At 37.5% G+C, this 15118-nt stretch overlaps 1 protein-coding gene across 1 annotated transcript in view; it reads right to left on the bottom strand.

Annotated features, from left to right (window-relative positions):
- UVRAG (UV radiation resistance associated) overlaps nucleotides 1–15118 on the bottom strand; it is a 191066-nt gene that overhangs the window by 169009 nt on the left and 6939 nt on the right. Inside the window, exon 2 of the mRNA XM_017868629.1 lies at nucleotides 609–735. The gene's annotated coding sequence lies outside the window, so the exon portion shown is untranslated. The remainder of the gene's footprint in view (nucleotides 1–608; nucleotides 736–15118) is intronic.

Below are 15118 nucleotides of genomic sequence, written 5' to 3'. Positions count from 1 at the left end.
CTTTGTCTCAAAAAAAAAAAAAAAAAAAAAAAAAAACTGAAAATCATAAGTTAAGTCATCATTAAATCAAACCATTGTAAGTCCAGGACCATTTGAATACAGATTTGTACACTTGTCTATATGGACTAACTTCAAAATACTTGCAAAAATATTTTAAAAATTAGAGAAAGTTCTATCACCATACAATCATGTACTGCATAATGATGTTTTAATCAACAACAAACCACATACATGATGGTGGTCCCATAAAATTATAGTATAGTATCTTTATTCTATGCTTAGATATATTAGATATATAAACACTCACCATTGTGTTATAGTTGCCTACAGTATTCAGTATGGTAACATGCTGTACAAGTTTATAGCCTAAGAGCCATAGGCTATACCATATAGCCTAGGTGTGTAGTAGGTTACACCATCTGGGCTTGTGTAAGCATACTCTACGATGGCAGCTCAGGAGGAAATCACCAAAGGATGCATTTCTAGAACATCCCTGTCATTAAGTGATGTGTGACTGTATTTATACAAAAATTGACTATTTGAGCTTGTGAAGAAGAAAGAACTACTGAATGTGGAGGTTAGGCTGTTTGTATGGTATTTCCACTCACCTTTATCCTGTAACGCAATTTGTTGCTTATGCAGTAATGCCACCTCCCGTCCCAAAGCTTTCTTCTGCCGTTCCAGTTCATTTTGAAGCACCAAAATTTTTAACTGCAGGCATTCACTTTTTTTTTTCTAAATAAATAAAATCACAGGTATATTTATGAATATAAATGTCATGACTACGAATAATTATATACTCACAATGTTTAAAAATAAATAATGGTTTAAAGCATTTTAATACTCACCAAACTTATGGAATTCTTAAGTAACTTAATTATCAGCACCATCCTTTTAATTAAAATCATATAGAAATAAGCAAAGAATAAGAATAAAAGTAAATCTTAAGTCTGGGGACCCAACAGACACTACACAAAATATCTCAGGTACCTTCCCTGATACCACAATACAGTACAATAAGATTTTTGGGCCGGGCGTGGTGGCTCAAGCCTGTAATCCCAGCACTTTGGGAGGCCAAGACGGGCGGATCACGAGGTCAGGAGATCGAGACCATCCTGGCTAACATGGTGAAACCCCATCTCTACTAAAAAATACAAAAAACTAGCCGGGCGACGTGGCGGGTGCCTGTAGTCCCAGCTGCTTGGGAGGCTGAGGCAGGAGAATGGCGTAAACCCAGGAGGCGGAGCTTGCAGTGAGCTGAGACCCGGCCAGTGCACTCCAGCCTGGGCGGCAGAGCGAGACTCCGTCTCAAAAAAAAAAAAAGATTTTTAAAACTTACTAACAAATAAGTTATCAGAAAGTTAAATACAGAGGTACCATAAGACCCAGCAATTCCACTTCTAGGTATATACCAAGAGAACTGAACACATATCCACACAAAAGCCTGAACACAAATGTTCATAGCAGCATTACTCATAATAGCCAAACAACATAAAAAACCCAAATGTCCACCAACTGATGAAAGGATAAATACAATGTGGCCAATCCATACAATCAAATATTATTTTGTAATAAAAAGAAATTAAGTACTGACAAATGCTACAACATAGATGAACCCTAAAAACATTATGCTAAGTTAAAGAATTCAGTTTTAAAAGCCCACACACTATATGGCTCCATTTATATGAAATGTCCAGAATAGGCAAGTCCATAGAAACAAAAAGTAGATTTCCACGTTTGCCAAAACAAACCAAGGTGCTCTAACCCCCTGCCTGTTTCAAAGAAGGCCAAGCAGAGGCCTGAGGTTTTCATCCCAGATAGGCAGTAACCAAACGAGTCCCATGTGGTAACTACTGACACCATATGGGGCTACTGGACTTTTACCACCCACCAGAAACTTAAAACATAAAGCCCCAAATGTCCAAGTTTCAATCAAAAACCACTCACCACACCGAGAACCAGGAAAATGTCAAAGAAAATGAAAAAGCACAAGCAACAGATGCCAATACTGACATGATAGATGTGTTACAATTATCTAAAAGTAGTCAACATAAAACTGCTTCAATAGCAATTAAACACATGCTTGAAACAAATGAAAAAGTAGAAAAGAAAAACCTAGAAAGTCTCAGCAAAGAAACAGAAGATATAAAGAACCAAATGGAAATTTTAGAACTAAAAATAACAAAAACTCAGTGAATAGGCTCAATTGCAGAATAGATGAAACAGAGAAAAGTCTGTGAACAGAATACTGAAACTACCAATTTTAGCAACAGAGAGAAAATAGCCTTTAAAAAAAAAAGAACAGCCGGGGGCGGTGGCTCAAGCCTGTAATCCCAGCACTTTGGGAGGCCGAGATGGGCGGATCACGAGGTCAGGAGATCGAGACCATCCTGGCTAACACAGTGAAACCCCATCTCTACTAAAATACAAAACTAGCCGGGCAAGGTGGCAGGCGCCTGTAGTCCCAGCTACTCGGGAGGCTGAGGCAGGAGAATGGCGTAAACCCGGGAGGCGGAGCTTGCAGTGAGCTGAGATCCGGCCACTGCACTTCAGCCTGGGGACAGAGCGAGACTCCGTCTCAAAAAAAAAAAAAAAAAAAAAAAAGAACAAAACATCAGGGACCTGTGTAACTATACCAAAGGAGCTAACTTCTGTGTCATCAGAGTACTAGAAAGAAAAGAGAAACAAAGAACGACTGAAAAAGTACTTGAAAAAATAATGGAGCCAGGCAAGGTGGCTCATGCCTGTAATCCCAACGACTCAGTGGCTAAGGCAGGAGGGTCATTCAAGCCTAGGAGTTTAAGGCTGTGGTAAGCTATGATCACGCTATTGCACTTCAGCCTGAGTATCAGAGCAAGATCCTGTCACCAGGAAAAAAAAAAAAAGGAAAAGAAAAGAAATAATGGCTAAAAAACTTGCCAAATTAGGGGCAGGCACAGTGGCTCACACCTGTAATCCTAGCATTTTGGGAGGCTGAGGTGGGCAAATCAGTCGGGGTCCGGAGTTTGAGACCAGCCTGGCCAACATGGTGAAACCCCGTGTCTACTAAAAATAAAAAAATTAGCCAAGCACGGTAGTGGGCACCTTTAATCCCAGCTATTCAGGAGGCTGAGGTGGGAAAATCACTTGAACCCGGGAGGTGGAGGTTGCAGTGAGCCAAGATAACGCCACTCTACTCCAGCCTGGGCGACAGAGCAAGACTCTGTCTAAAAGAATTTAAAAACTTACCAAATTAGGCAGAAGAAAGAAATCTACACATTCAAGAAGCCAGCTAAATCTAAACAGAATAAATCCACTACAGAAAAATCAATGAAACCAACAACTGGTTCTTTGAAAAGGCAAATAAAATTGATAAAACTCTAGTCAGGGCTGGGTCTGTAATCCCAGCACTTTGGGACACTGAGGCAGGCGGATCACTTGAGGTCAGGAGTTTGAGACCAGCCTGGTCAACATGATGAAACCCCATCTCTACTAAAAATACAAAATGAGCTGGGCATGGTGGCAGGCACCTGTAATCCCAGCTACTTGAGAGGCTGAGGCAGGAGAATTGCTTGATCCTGGGATGTGGAAGTTGCAATTAGTTGAGGTCACATCATTGCACTCTAGCCTGGGCAATAAGAGTGAAAATCTGTCTCAAAATAATAATAATAATAATAATAATAATAATAATAATTTTTTAAAAATTCTAGCCAGACTATTCAAGGAAAAAAGAGAAAAAGCAAAAATTACAAATATGAAGAAAGAGGGGTTATCACAATTGATCTCACAAACATCAGAAGAATAAAAAAACACTATAAACAACTCTATGCCCAGAAGTTTGGTAACTTAGATGATATAAACCAATTCTTTGAAAGACAATTTACCAAAACTCACAGTAGGAGAAAGAGGTAATAAAGAAATTAGGCCGGATATGGTGGCATATGGCTGTAATCTCACACTTTAGGAAGCCCAGGTGGGAGGACTGCTTGAGCCCAGAAGTTGGAGAGCAGCCTAGGCAATATAGTGAAACAAAACTGGCTGGATGTGGTGGCATGTATCTGTAGTCCCAGCTACTCAGGAGGCTGAGGTGAAAGGATCACTTGAGCTCAGGAGTTCAAGGCTAGAGTGAGCCACGATTGTGCCACTGTACTCAGTCTAGGCAACAGAGCAAGACTGTCTCAAAAAAAAAAAAAGAAAAAAGAAAAAAGAAAAGAAAACCAGAGAGAGAGAAATTAAATCAACAATTACTAACCTTCCAAAACAGGAAAAAAAAGAAAAAAAAAAGTTCTACTTGGTTTCACAGTGAATTCTACTAAATGTTTAAATAAGAAACAATACCAGTTCTTCAGAATCTCTTTCAGAAATTAGAAGCTGATGAACACTTTCTAACTCATTCTGTGAAGCCAGCATCACCCTGACACAAAAACCAGACAAAGACACTACAAAATATTAGCAAATCAAATCCAACAATATATAAGAATAATTATATAACATGGCAACATGGAATTTATCCCAGGTAGGCAAGGTTGGTTCAACATTCAAAGAGCAATTAATGTAATTCATCACATCAACAGGCTAAGGAAGAAAAAATGATATGATCATACATATTGATAGATACAGAAAAAGCATGTGACAAAATCCAATGATGATTCATGATAAAAACTTTCAGTTAATGAGGAAAAGAGGGGAACTTCCTTAACTGGTAAAGAACATCTACCAAATAATCTACAGCTAACATCATAATTAATAGTAAGAAACTAGATGCTTATCCCTTATGTTTGAAAATAAGACAAGGATGTCACCTTTCACTCCTATTCAACATAGTTATACTTGAAGTCCTAGCTAATGAAATAAGACAAGAAAAAGAAAAAAAAGCTACACATGTTCAGAAAGAAGAAATAAAATGATCTTTGTCTGCAGATAATATTTTTAAAAACACCCTCCTGGAAAAAGTAATTATAGCAAGATTGCAGAACATAGAATTAATATGTATGAAAAGTTAGATGTCTTCCTGTGTAACAGCAATGAACAAGTGGAATCAAATTATCCAATTATCTATCAAATTATTTTGTTAATATCAAAACTGATTCTGAAGTTTATATAAAGGCAAAAGACCCAGAATACACAATATAATGTTGAAGGAGAAGAACAAAGTTGGAAGACTGACAGTAGCCAATGTCTAGAATTACCATAAACTACAGTAATCAAGACAGGGTGGTACGGGTAAAAGAACAGACAAACAGATCAATCAAATGGAACAGAGCCTAGAAATATACCCAAACAAATATAGTCAAAGAATATTTGACAAAGAAACAAAAGCAATTCAATGCAGAAAGGGTAGTCTTATCACAAATGATGAAACCACTGGACCACCACATGCAAAAAATGAAAGAAGGAAGAAACAGAGTGAGGGAGGGAGGGAGTAATCAATCTAGATACAGGCCTTACACCCTTCACAAAAAGTTAACTCAAAACGCATTACAGATCTAAATGTGAAATTAAAAATTATACTTCTAGAAGATAACACAGGAGAAAACACAGAAGACTCTGGGGTTGGAGATAACTTTTTAGATATAACACCAAAAGCAAGATCCACGAAAAAAGAAATTGGTATCTTGGAAATCATTAAAATCTGCCAAAGATACTGTGTTAAGAGTAAAGACATGCCACAGACTGGGAGAAAAACTATGCAAAAAACATACCTGATAAAGAACTGGTATCCAAAATATACAAAGAATTCTCATTTAAAAAAAAAAAAATACAGACAGGGTCTCACTGTGTTGCCCAAGTGTGATCTACCAGTTGGGCCTGGCCTCAAAAAGCTCTTAATATTCAACATTAAGAAAACAAACAGCCCTGGCTGGGCGCAGCGGCTCACGTCTGTAACACCAGCACGCCAGGAGGCCAAGGCAGGCAGATTACCTCAAGTCAGGAGTTCGAGACCAGCCTGATCAACACAGTGAAACCCCATCTTTGACAAAATTACAAAAAAAACCTGGCCAGGCATGGTGGTGTGCAGCACCTGTAATCCCAGTTACTTGGGAGGCTGAGGGAGGAAAATCGCTTGAACCTGGGAGGTAGAGGTTTCAGTGAACCAAGATCGTGCCACTGCACTCCAGCCTGGGTGAAAGAGCGAGACTCTGCCTCCAAAAAAAAAAAAAGAAAACAAACAACCCAATTTAAAAATGCAACAAAGAACTGAACAGGTATCTCATCAAAGAAGATATATAGATGGCAAGCATGCCATCTATAAGATGCTTAATATCTTAAGTCATTAGGGAATTGCAAGTTAAAACAACAATGTTATATGACTACATACCCATTAGAATAAAATCGAAAGCTCTCACACCACCAAATGCTGGCAAAGATATGGAACAACACGAACCGTCATTCACTGAAGGCGGGAATGCAAAATGGCACAGCCACTTTGGCAGATAGTCTGGCAGTTTCTTACAAAGCTAAAATAGGCTTCCTATACAATCTAGCAATCATACTCTCATATATTAACCTGGATATTGAACACAAAAGTCTACAACAACTTTATTCATAATTGCCAAAACTTGGAAGCAACCAAGATATACTTCAATAGGTCAACAGATAAACTGTGGTATATATACAATGGAGTATTATTCAGTGATAAAAAGAAATGAGCTATCAACCCATCAAAAGACGGAGAAATCATAAATGCATATTGCTAAATGAAAGAAGCCAGTCTGAAAAAGCTACATACTGTATGATTCCTACTGTATGAAATCCTGGAAAAGACAAAATTACAGAGACAGGAAAAAGATCAGTCACCAGGGGAGGGAGAAAAGGATGAACACGTGAAGGATAGGATATTTTTAGGGCAATGAAACTATTCTGTTTGATGCTGTATGGATACATAATACAATACATTTGTCAAAACTCATAGAACTGTATAATATAAAGGGTAAACCCTAAAGTAAACTATAGACTTTAGTTAATAATAATGTATTAATATTAATTAACCAAATAACAAATGTACCACACTAGGACAAGATGTTATAACAGAAGAAATTGGGGATGGGGTGGGTTATATGAGAAGTCTGTACTTTCTGCCTAATTTTTCTATGAATCTAAAACTACCTTGAAAAGAAAGTTTATTTTAAGTCATATTAAAATCAATTTTAATGAATACAAATTTAATAAAACAAAATTCCTGACCCATTCTACCAGCCAGAGATACAATTAAACTTGTTTGTTAACTTATGTTTCCATATAAATATTACATCAAACCACCCCTTAAACTTTACCCAGCCTCTTTTTTGCTCCAAAAGCCTTGCCTGAATTTACCTCCAGATACAAATCTGAAATTTTGTCCCCAAAATGAGTATGTATGTGCCTGAATATGTGTGCATACACAAACAGTTACTGCACTGTGAATGTGTATGTCCTTCTCTCCTGGTCTTTATCAGTGTCACTAATACACTTTTCATGATTTTCCATGACATAAATCTTAAGCAAACAGCAAATTGGTTATAGCTAGTAAATTGTTATCTCCTTCCTAAGGTATAAACAATTAAAATTGTAACTACAAAACTCATCCATTAAATAAATAGGTTACCAGGATCCCGGATAAGCTGACACAAAACTTTAAAAGGAAAAGGTTAGTATCTTGATTTGACTCACAAACAGTGAGGAAGCCTGGGAATTCAGTGAGATGCATCATGCTAAGGCCTTGTTGAAGCAACGGGCATGGAAAATGATTTTTGGCAATGTGTTAAAAGTACTTACAGCAATCATTTCTCACCCAAGATGCTTTCTTACTCATCCCTGAAATACTGATTCTAAACAGATGGTATGATCATCTGTTAAAGACATTCAAGCTGAGAAAACAGCAGAAAAACTTACTTCCAATCATTATTATATTTAGCTTGACAGGTCTATGAAATATGGCTTTACAAAGAATGTTCCTAAACAAACCAAACATTAATAAAGGCCCTACTACATGCTTCTAAATGAATAAGAAATGGTCTCTACTTTCTATGAATTTAGGTCTACTGTAGATAAAAGCCATTTTGCCCTGCCGGCCCACTGTAAAAACAGAAACCAAAAGTCCACAACGTTCTAAGATCCAGAAGCAATCGAAGTGTCTATCACTAAATGAATGGATAAGCAAAATATGGTACATACATACAATGAAATACTATTCAGCTTTAATCAGGAAGGAAATTTCTGCAATATGCTACACCATGGATGAATCTTGAGGACATTATGCTAAGTGAAACTGCCAGCCATAAAAGGGTATACACTGCATGATTCCACTTATATGAGTTCCTTACAGTCAAAGTCACAGAGATAAAAAGTAGAATGGTAGTTGCAAGGGGCTGGGAGTAGAGGGAAGCGAGGAGTTAGTGTTTAATGGGTACAGTTTCAGTTTAAAAGACTTCTGGAGATGGATGGTGATGATGGTTGCATGACATTTGGAAGGTATTTAATACCACCGGGCTGTACATTTAAAAATGAAATGAGATCATAAATCTTATATGTATTATAAAAATAATTAGAAAAAAAGTCAATGAGCTTGTTTATTATGAAAGAAAAAAGAACGAAGAAACAATCTGAGTTTTCTTTAGCAATGCAATAGTATAATCAAGAAGCCTAAGGTGTTCTTACATCACTGAGGAAAAAGGTAAAATCTTTAGGAAGCAATCTTTTCCCACAAAGAGTGAGGTATTCAACTTCCTTAACTTGAATTTTTCCACAAAATATGTAAATTGAATTCTACCTGGACAGAGAAAGAAAATACAGAAAAAGAAAAGCAAATCTTCAGAAAACACAGGGATATGCCTGGCTAGGAGGATAATCTGCTCTACTCCAGGGTACATACTGAGATATGTTTTCTAGATTTAAAGAACTAAGGTTACAAGTTAATCTAAATACTACATTAATATGGGAAGGCATGTATGTGTATAGTGTTTGTGTTATGGTCCATGTTCAGAAACTGGCTCATTTACAGAAATATATCAAGTCATTCAAAACTAGAATTGTTGGCTCCAATTTCTGATGAGTAAACAAACCCATGTGGGATCTAGTTCTGCTTCCTTTCTAATGCATCAAAGACGAATTGCTCAAAGATCTTAATGTTCTAATCTTCTAATGAGTTTCAGTGTTCTATTTTTTTTTTTTTTTTTTTGAGACGGAGTCTCGCTCTGTCGCCCAGGCTGGAGTGCAGTGGCCGGATCTCAGCTCACTGCAAGCTCCGCCTCCCGGGTTTACGCCATTCTCCTGCCTCAGCCTCCCGAGTAGCTGGGACTACAGGCGCCCGCCACCTCGCCCGGCTAGTTTTCGTATTTTTTAGTAGAGACAGGGTTTCACTGTGTTAGCCAAGATGGTCTCGATCTCCTGACCTCGTGATCCGCCCGTCTCGGCCTCCCAAAGTGCTGAGATTACAGGCGTGAGCCACCGCGCCCGGCCTCAGTGTTCTATTTATCTGTTTACCCCAAGTGTAATGTCACACATATATCTCCAATAGATTACTTTTAATTAGATTTTAGTGTTTTTATACAACACTATATGTGAACTGAAAATCACAGATACACACATTCCTATTTATGAGTCTTTGCCAAAAAAAATGGGAAATGTTAAACATTCATTTCAGAAAGATGACTAACGTATAAATAATATATTATACGTTGAGTATGCCAAATCTGAAAATCTGAAGTTCAAAACGCTACAAAATCTGAAACTTTCTGAGCACCAACATGACACTCAAGGAAAATGCTCATTGGGGTGTTTTGGATTTTGTATTTTTGATATGAGATGTTCTCTCAGTAACGGAACAAATGTCTTCACATTGATGATATTAGAGTTAAAACTTTTTGCCTTAGGGCAAAAGTTCCTAAATCATGTTCCTGGGAATCGTGAGGTTTCCTGACATCTTTACAGAGTCTTGTAAGATAAAATATAATAGCATAATACTAAGCTGTATGCCTCTTTTCCACTCTCATTTTCTCATAAGTCTATGATGGAGTTTACCAGAATCTGCGAGACTTACGATATTGCAACAGATTCACTGCAGAAGCAGATGTGAAAATCCAGGTGTCTTTTATTAGGCTAGACATTAGCTTAATAGAGTTAAATTCACAAAATATTTAAGCAATGCAATGCTAATTAAACCTTTTGTTCAGAAAAATATGCTTATTTTCACAAAAGGTATTGCTGAATTCTTTGAGATTTTTAAGAGTATAAAGGGGTCTTGAGACCAAAAACTTTGAGAATTGACAGCTTAGGGTATATTTTATCTTCATCTATAGTAATTTAACCCCCCCAAAATTGAAAATAATTAACAATCAGAAAAAAGGTTTTAAAACTGTGGCAGCTGTCCCAAAACTTTACACATTTGCTTTTAAATGTCATTTACAGGTTGTTTCTACTGTACCTACACCTAGTGAACCACTAAGAAAAGGAAAAGATTTCCTTAGAAAATATTTCCAATCCATTAATTTCATAGACTTAGCAATAACAGGCTTAGAACCCGGGTTTAGCCAGGAGGATACAGCAAAACTATATAATAATAAAATGTACAGGAGCTCTGCTTCTGGTATAAAAGAATAAGTACGCAACAAATTGGTCCTCTCATGGAGGATACAGACTATGGATAACAGATATAGACTATGGATAAAATACAAAAATCACTACTTGCAAAGGTTCTTGAGAATGATCAATGGCAGGCATATTTTGGAGTTGAGTCAGAACTTGGCATAAACAACCAATAAAATGAAATTCCCCTTTTCTGTGGCTTTTCCCTGAGGGTGGCTGCAAACTCCAAAAGAAAGTCAACTTTCTTTCTGACCAGAGGAACCAGGGAAAAATGGTCAGGCAATCGAGAGTGCAAGAATAGAGGAAGGCAGAGAATGGGCACCCTCGATTCTGTTTAAATTCAACCTAAGTCTCTTAAGTCCTATACTACACATGCATGAGACAAACAGAAAGAAACTTGTGCCTAAGGGTAAAAGAACTACACTGAAATCTGAGCCAAAGTTCCTTGCAGGCATGACAGTTTGAGCCTAACCAAGTTAACTACCCGCTAAAATAAAAACATCAACATTTTTTGGAACAAAGTAACAAAATCCAGAGATTCCACCAAATTACATTCACAATGTCCAAGATACTATGCAGTATTACCCAATATATGAAGAGTCAGGAAAATGTGACTCACTCTCTAGGGAGGAGAAAACCAACAGATGCCAACCCCAAGATGATCCAGATGTTAGGATTACCAAAAACTTTAAAGCCACTCTCACGAATATGTCAACAAAAATTAAAATATTCTTATCGTGAATAAAAGGATGTGAAATATCAGCAGAGAACTAGAAAATATTTAAAAGGTCCAGATTTCTGCTCCTGGGCAAGATGGAATAGGAAAAAAAGAACACTGCCCAACTAATTTTCCCAGGCTACCATAATCCTACTACCAAAATCTGAAAAGGCAATTCAAAACATTGTATCACAACATCCCTAATAAATACAGGTGCAAAATTTCTTAAATTATTACCAAAGCAAACCCAAGACAATATGAAGGAAAAAAATTTATAAGAACAAATCCAACAAAACACAGAAATAATTATATATTATAATCAATGTAGGTTTATTGTAGAAATGCAATGTTAAACATTTGAAAATAAACCAATAAGAGAATAAAGAAGAAAACCATATGATCATTTCAATGGATATAGAAAAACCATCTGACAAAATTCAATGTCTATTCATGATAAAAACTCTCAGAAACCAGGAATAAGAGGAACTTCCTAAAATTAATGAAGGGCATTCCTAGTACTATATTTAATAGAGAAACGATGAATGGTTTCTCCCTAAAACCAGGAACAAGGTGAGGATTCCTGTTCTAACTATTTTTTTGTCCAACACTGTAATGGATGAAAATCAAATAAAGGGCATAAAACTCTACAAGTTTGCCGTTATGATTGTTTACACAGAAAATCCCAAAAAACTATAACTAACTAGCATAATGAATAAGTTAATATAACAAGATTGTAAGACAGAAGATTAATAAGTTAAAATTAATTGTATTCTTACATACTAGCAGCAAACGAACGAGAAATAAAAATTCAAAAACAGTTCCACTTGTAATAACGCCTCCCCTGCCAAAAAACTCCCATAAAACACTTAAGAATAACTCTAACAAAAGATGTCCAAAATCTCTACGGTGAAAGCTACATTATAAAGAGAATAAGAGAGAAATCTAAGTAAAAGAGATATACACTATGTTCACGGACTGAAGGACCTAATATTGTTAAGACAGCAATTCTCCATAATTTTATCTACAGCTTCTAATCAAAATTCCAGCAGGCCTCTTTTGTGTGTGTGTAGGAATTGACAAACTGATTCTCAAATTAACTTGGAAATATAAAGAACCCAGAAAAACCACAGAAGTTAAAAAAAAAAAAAAAAACAAAGTTGGAAGATTTACCCGGTCAAGTTTTAAGATGACAAATCTACAATAATAAGTGAGTTGGCTATTGGGGAAATACAGACATATAGATCAATGGAACAGAATAGAAAATCCAGAAATAGATGCACACATATATGATCAATTGATTTTGAACAAACATGTCAAGGCAATTAAATGAGGAATGAAAAGACTATTCAATAAATAATGCTAATCATGATATTCAATGATGGATATCAACTGGATATCCATGCAGGGGGAAAAAATTACCCTTACTTATGTGATACAAAACAACGAACTACAGAACTGTAAGAGAGGTGGATTGGAGATGTACACGTAAAGCCCAAAACTATTGAACTGCTAGAACAAAACACAGGAGAAAATTCCTGTGACCTTGGGTTAGGCAAATATTTCTAACACAAAAATCCCTGAACATAAAAAATTAAATTAAAATTAAATACATTGGATTTCATCAAACTTCAAAACTTTTGTTCTTTAGAAAATACTGTTAAGAATACAAAAAGGCAAGACACAGACCGAAAAGGAAGTATTCCCAACACACATAACAGAAAAAGGATTTGTTTACAGAAACACACACATATACTTACAAACCAAAATAAGAAGACAAAAATCTGAATTAAAAATGAAAAAAGACTGGTTGGGCATGGTGGCTCACACCTGTAATTCCAGCACTTTGGGAGGCCAAGGTGGGCAGATCACAAGGTCAGGAGATTGAGACCATCCTGGCTAACATGGTGAAACCCCCATCTCTACTAAAAATACCAAAAAAAAAAATAGCTGGGCATGGTGGCGGGCACCTGTAGTCCCAGCTACTCGGGAGGCTGAGGCAGGAGAATGGTGTGAACCCGGGAGGCAGAGCTTGCAGTGAGCCCAGATCGCGCCACTGTACTCCAGCCTGGGCAACAGAGTGAGACTCCATTTCAACAAAAAAGAGAAAAGACTTCGGGAGGCTGAAGCAGGAGGATTGCTTGAGGTCAGGAGTTTGAGGCCAGCCTGAGAAATACAGCAAGTCTGGCTCTACAAAAAATAGAAAATTATCTGGGCAGGTGGCTACTCAGGAGGCTGAGGCAGGAGGACAACTTGAGCCTAGGAGTTTGATTCTGCAGTGAGCAATGATCGTGCCACTGCACTCTATCCTGGGTGACAGAGCAAGACCTTATTTCCTTAAAGAAGACAGCGGGAGCAAGAGAGAACAAATCTGAAACTACTTTACACGTATACTAGGACTGAACAAATGAGTACATACATGACAGATAATGGGAGCCAGGTTTCTCACTATCAGAAAAAGATAATACAAATAAACAACATGAAGGGGACCGCTAGAAAGCACTTTGTGGTATTAGAGTGCAAATGATTAGTATTAACTTTTCTTTTCTTTTTCTTTTTTTTTTTTTTTGGTAAGACGGAGTCTCGCTCTGTCGCCCAGGCTGGAGTGCAGTGGTGCGATCTCGGCTCACTACAACCTCAGGCTCCCAGACTCAAGTGATTCTCCTGCCTCAGCCTCCCGAGTAGCTGGGATTACAGGCGCCTACCACCACGCCCAGGTAATTTTTTTAAAATGTATTTTTAGTAGAGTGGGGTTTCACCGTGTTAGCCAGGATGGTCTCTATCTCCTGACCTTGTGATCCGTCCACCTTGGCCTCCCAAAGTGCTGGAATTATAGGCATGAGCCCCCATGCCCGGCCCTAACTAATTTTAATACATAGAGAGAGAGACAGAAACATGTGCATACATAGCTCTGTCCACTGAGAGATCCTAGAAGCAATCCAGTGGCAACAAGCCCACATCTTGTTTCTAAATATCATTATCAAACAAAAGGAACAGGGCCCTTGGAGAAATGGCTAATTCTAGGGCTGGGATGGGGAAAACACAAAATGAGACTGGATCATATAGTGCCAAGGAGTAAGGAGGTCTTTTAAAAATGAACAAAGAGATAGGGGTGTATCAAAAGGACATAAGAGCCAACTGGAAAGATCTCTCAAGGGCCAAATCCAAAACTGAGCAAGAAAATAAATAACATGGCACTGGATTATAACCCAAAGTATAAAATAAACATGCATGAGCCCACATTAGCAAGTCATTAAATAAACAAATAAGTGGTGGGAGAAGAGACACATCTTCCTCTCAAAGAATTTCAAATAATAGATGTACATATTCCCCCATCCAGGAAGTGGAATTTAATTCCCTTCCTCTTAACTGTAGGCTAACTAAGTAACTTGTTTTCAAAAAACAGAGTATAGAAAAGGAAATTTGTGTGTGTGTTTCTTTTTTTCTTATACTTTAAGGTCTAGGGTACATGTGCATAACGTGCAGGTTTGTTACATATGTATACTTGTGCCATGTTGGTGTGCTGAACCCATCAACTCGTCAGCATCCATCAATTCGTCATTTATATCAGGTATAACTCCCAATGTAATCCCTCCCCCATCCCTCCTTCCCATGATAGGCCCCGATGTGTGATGTTCCCCTTCCCGAGTCCAAGTGATGTCATTGTTCAGTTCCCACCTATAAGTGAGAACATGCGGTGTTTGGTTTTCTGTTCTTGTGATAGTTTGCTAAGAATGATGGTTTCCAGCTGCATCCATGTCCCTACAAAGGACGCAAACTCATCCTTTTTTATGGCTGCATAGTATTCCATGGTGTATATGTGCCACATTTTCTTAATCCAGTCTGTCACAGATGGACATG

The sequence above is a fragment of the Rhinopithecus bieti genome, unplaced genomic scaffold (genome assembly GCF_001698545.2).
Source record: "Rhinopithecus bieti isolate Rb0 unplaced genomic scaffold, ASM169854v2 scaffold_2574, whole genome shotgun sequence".
Classification (NCBI taxonomy): domain Eukaryota; kingdom Metazoa; phylum Chordata; class Mammalia; order Primates; family Cercopithecidae; genus Rhinopithecus; species Rhinopithecus bieti.
Note: the sequence above shows the minus strand (reverse complement) of the source record. Positions and strands in the feature narration are given on the sequence as shown.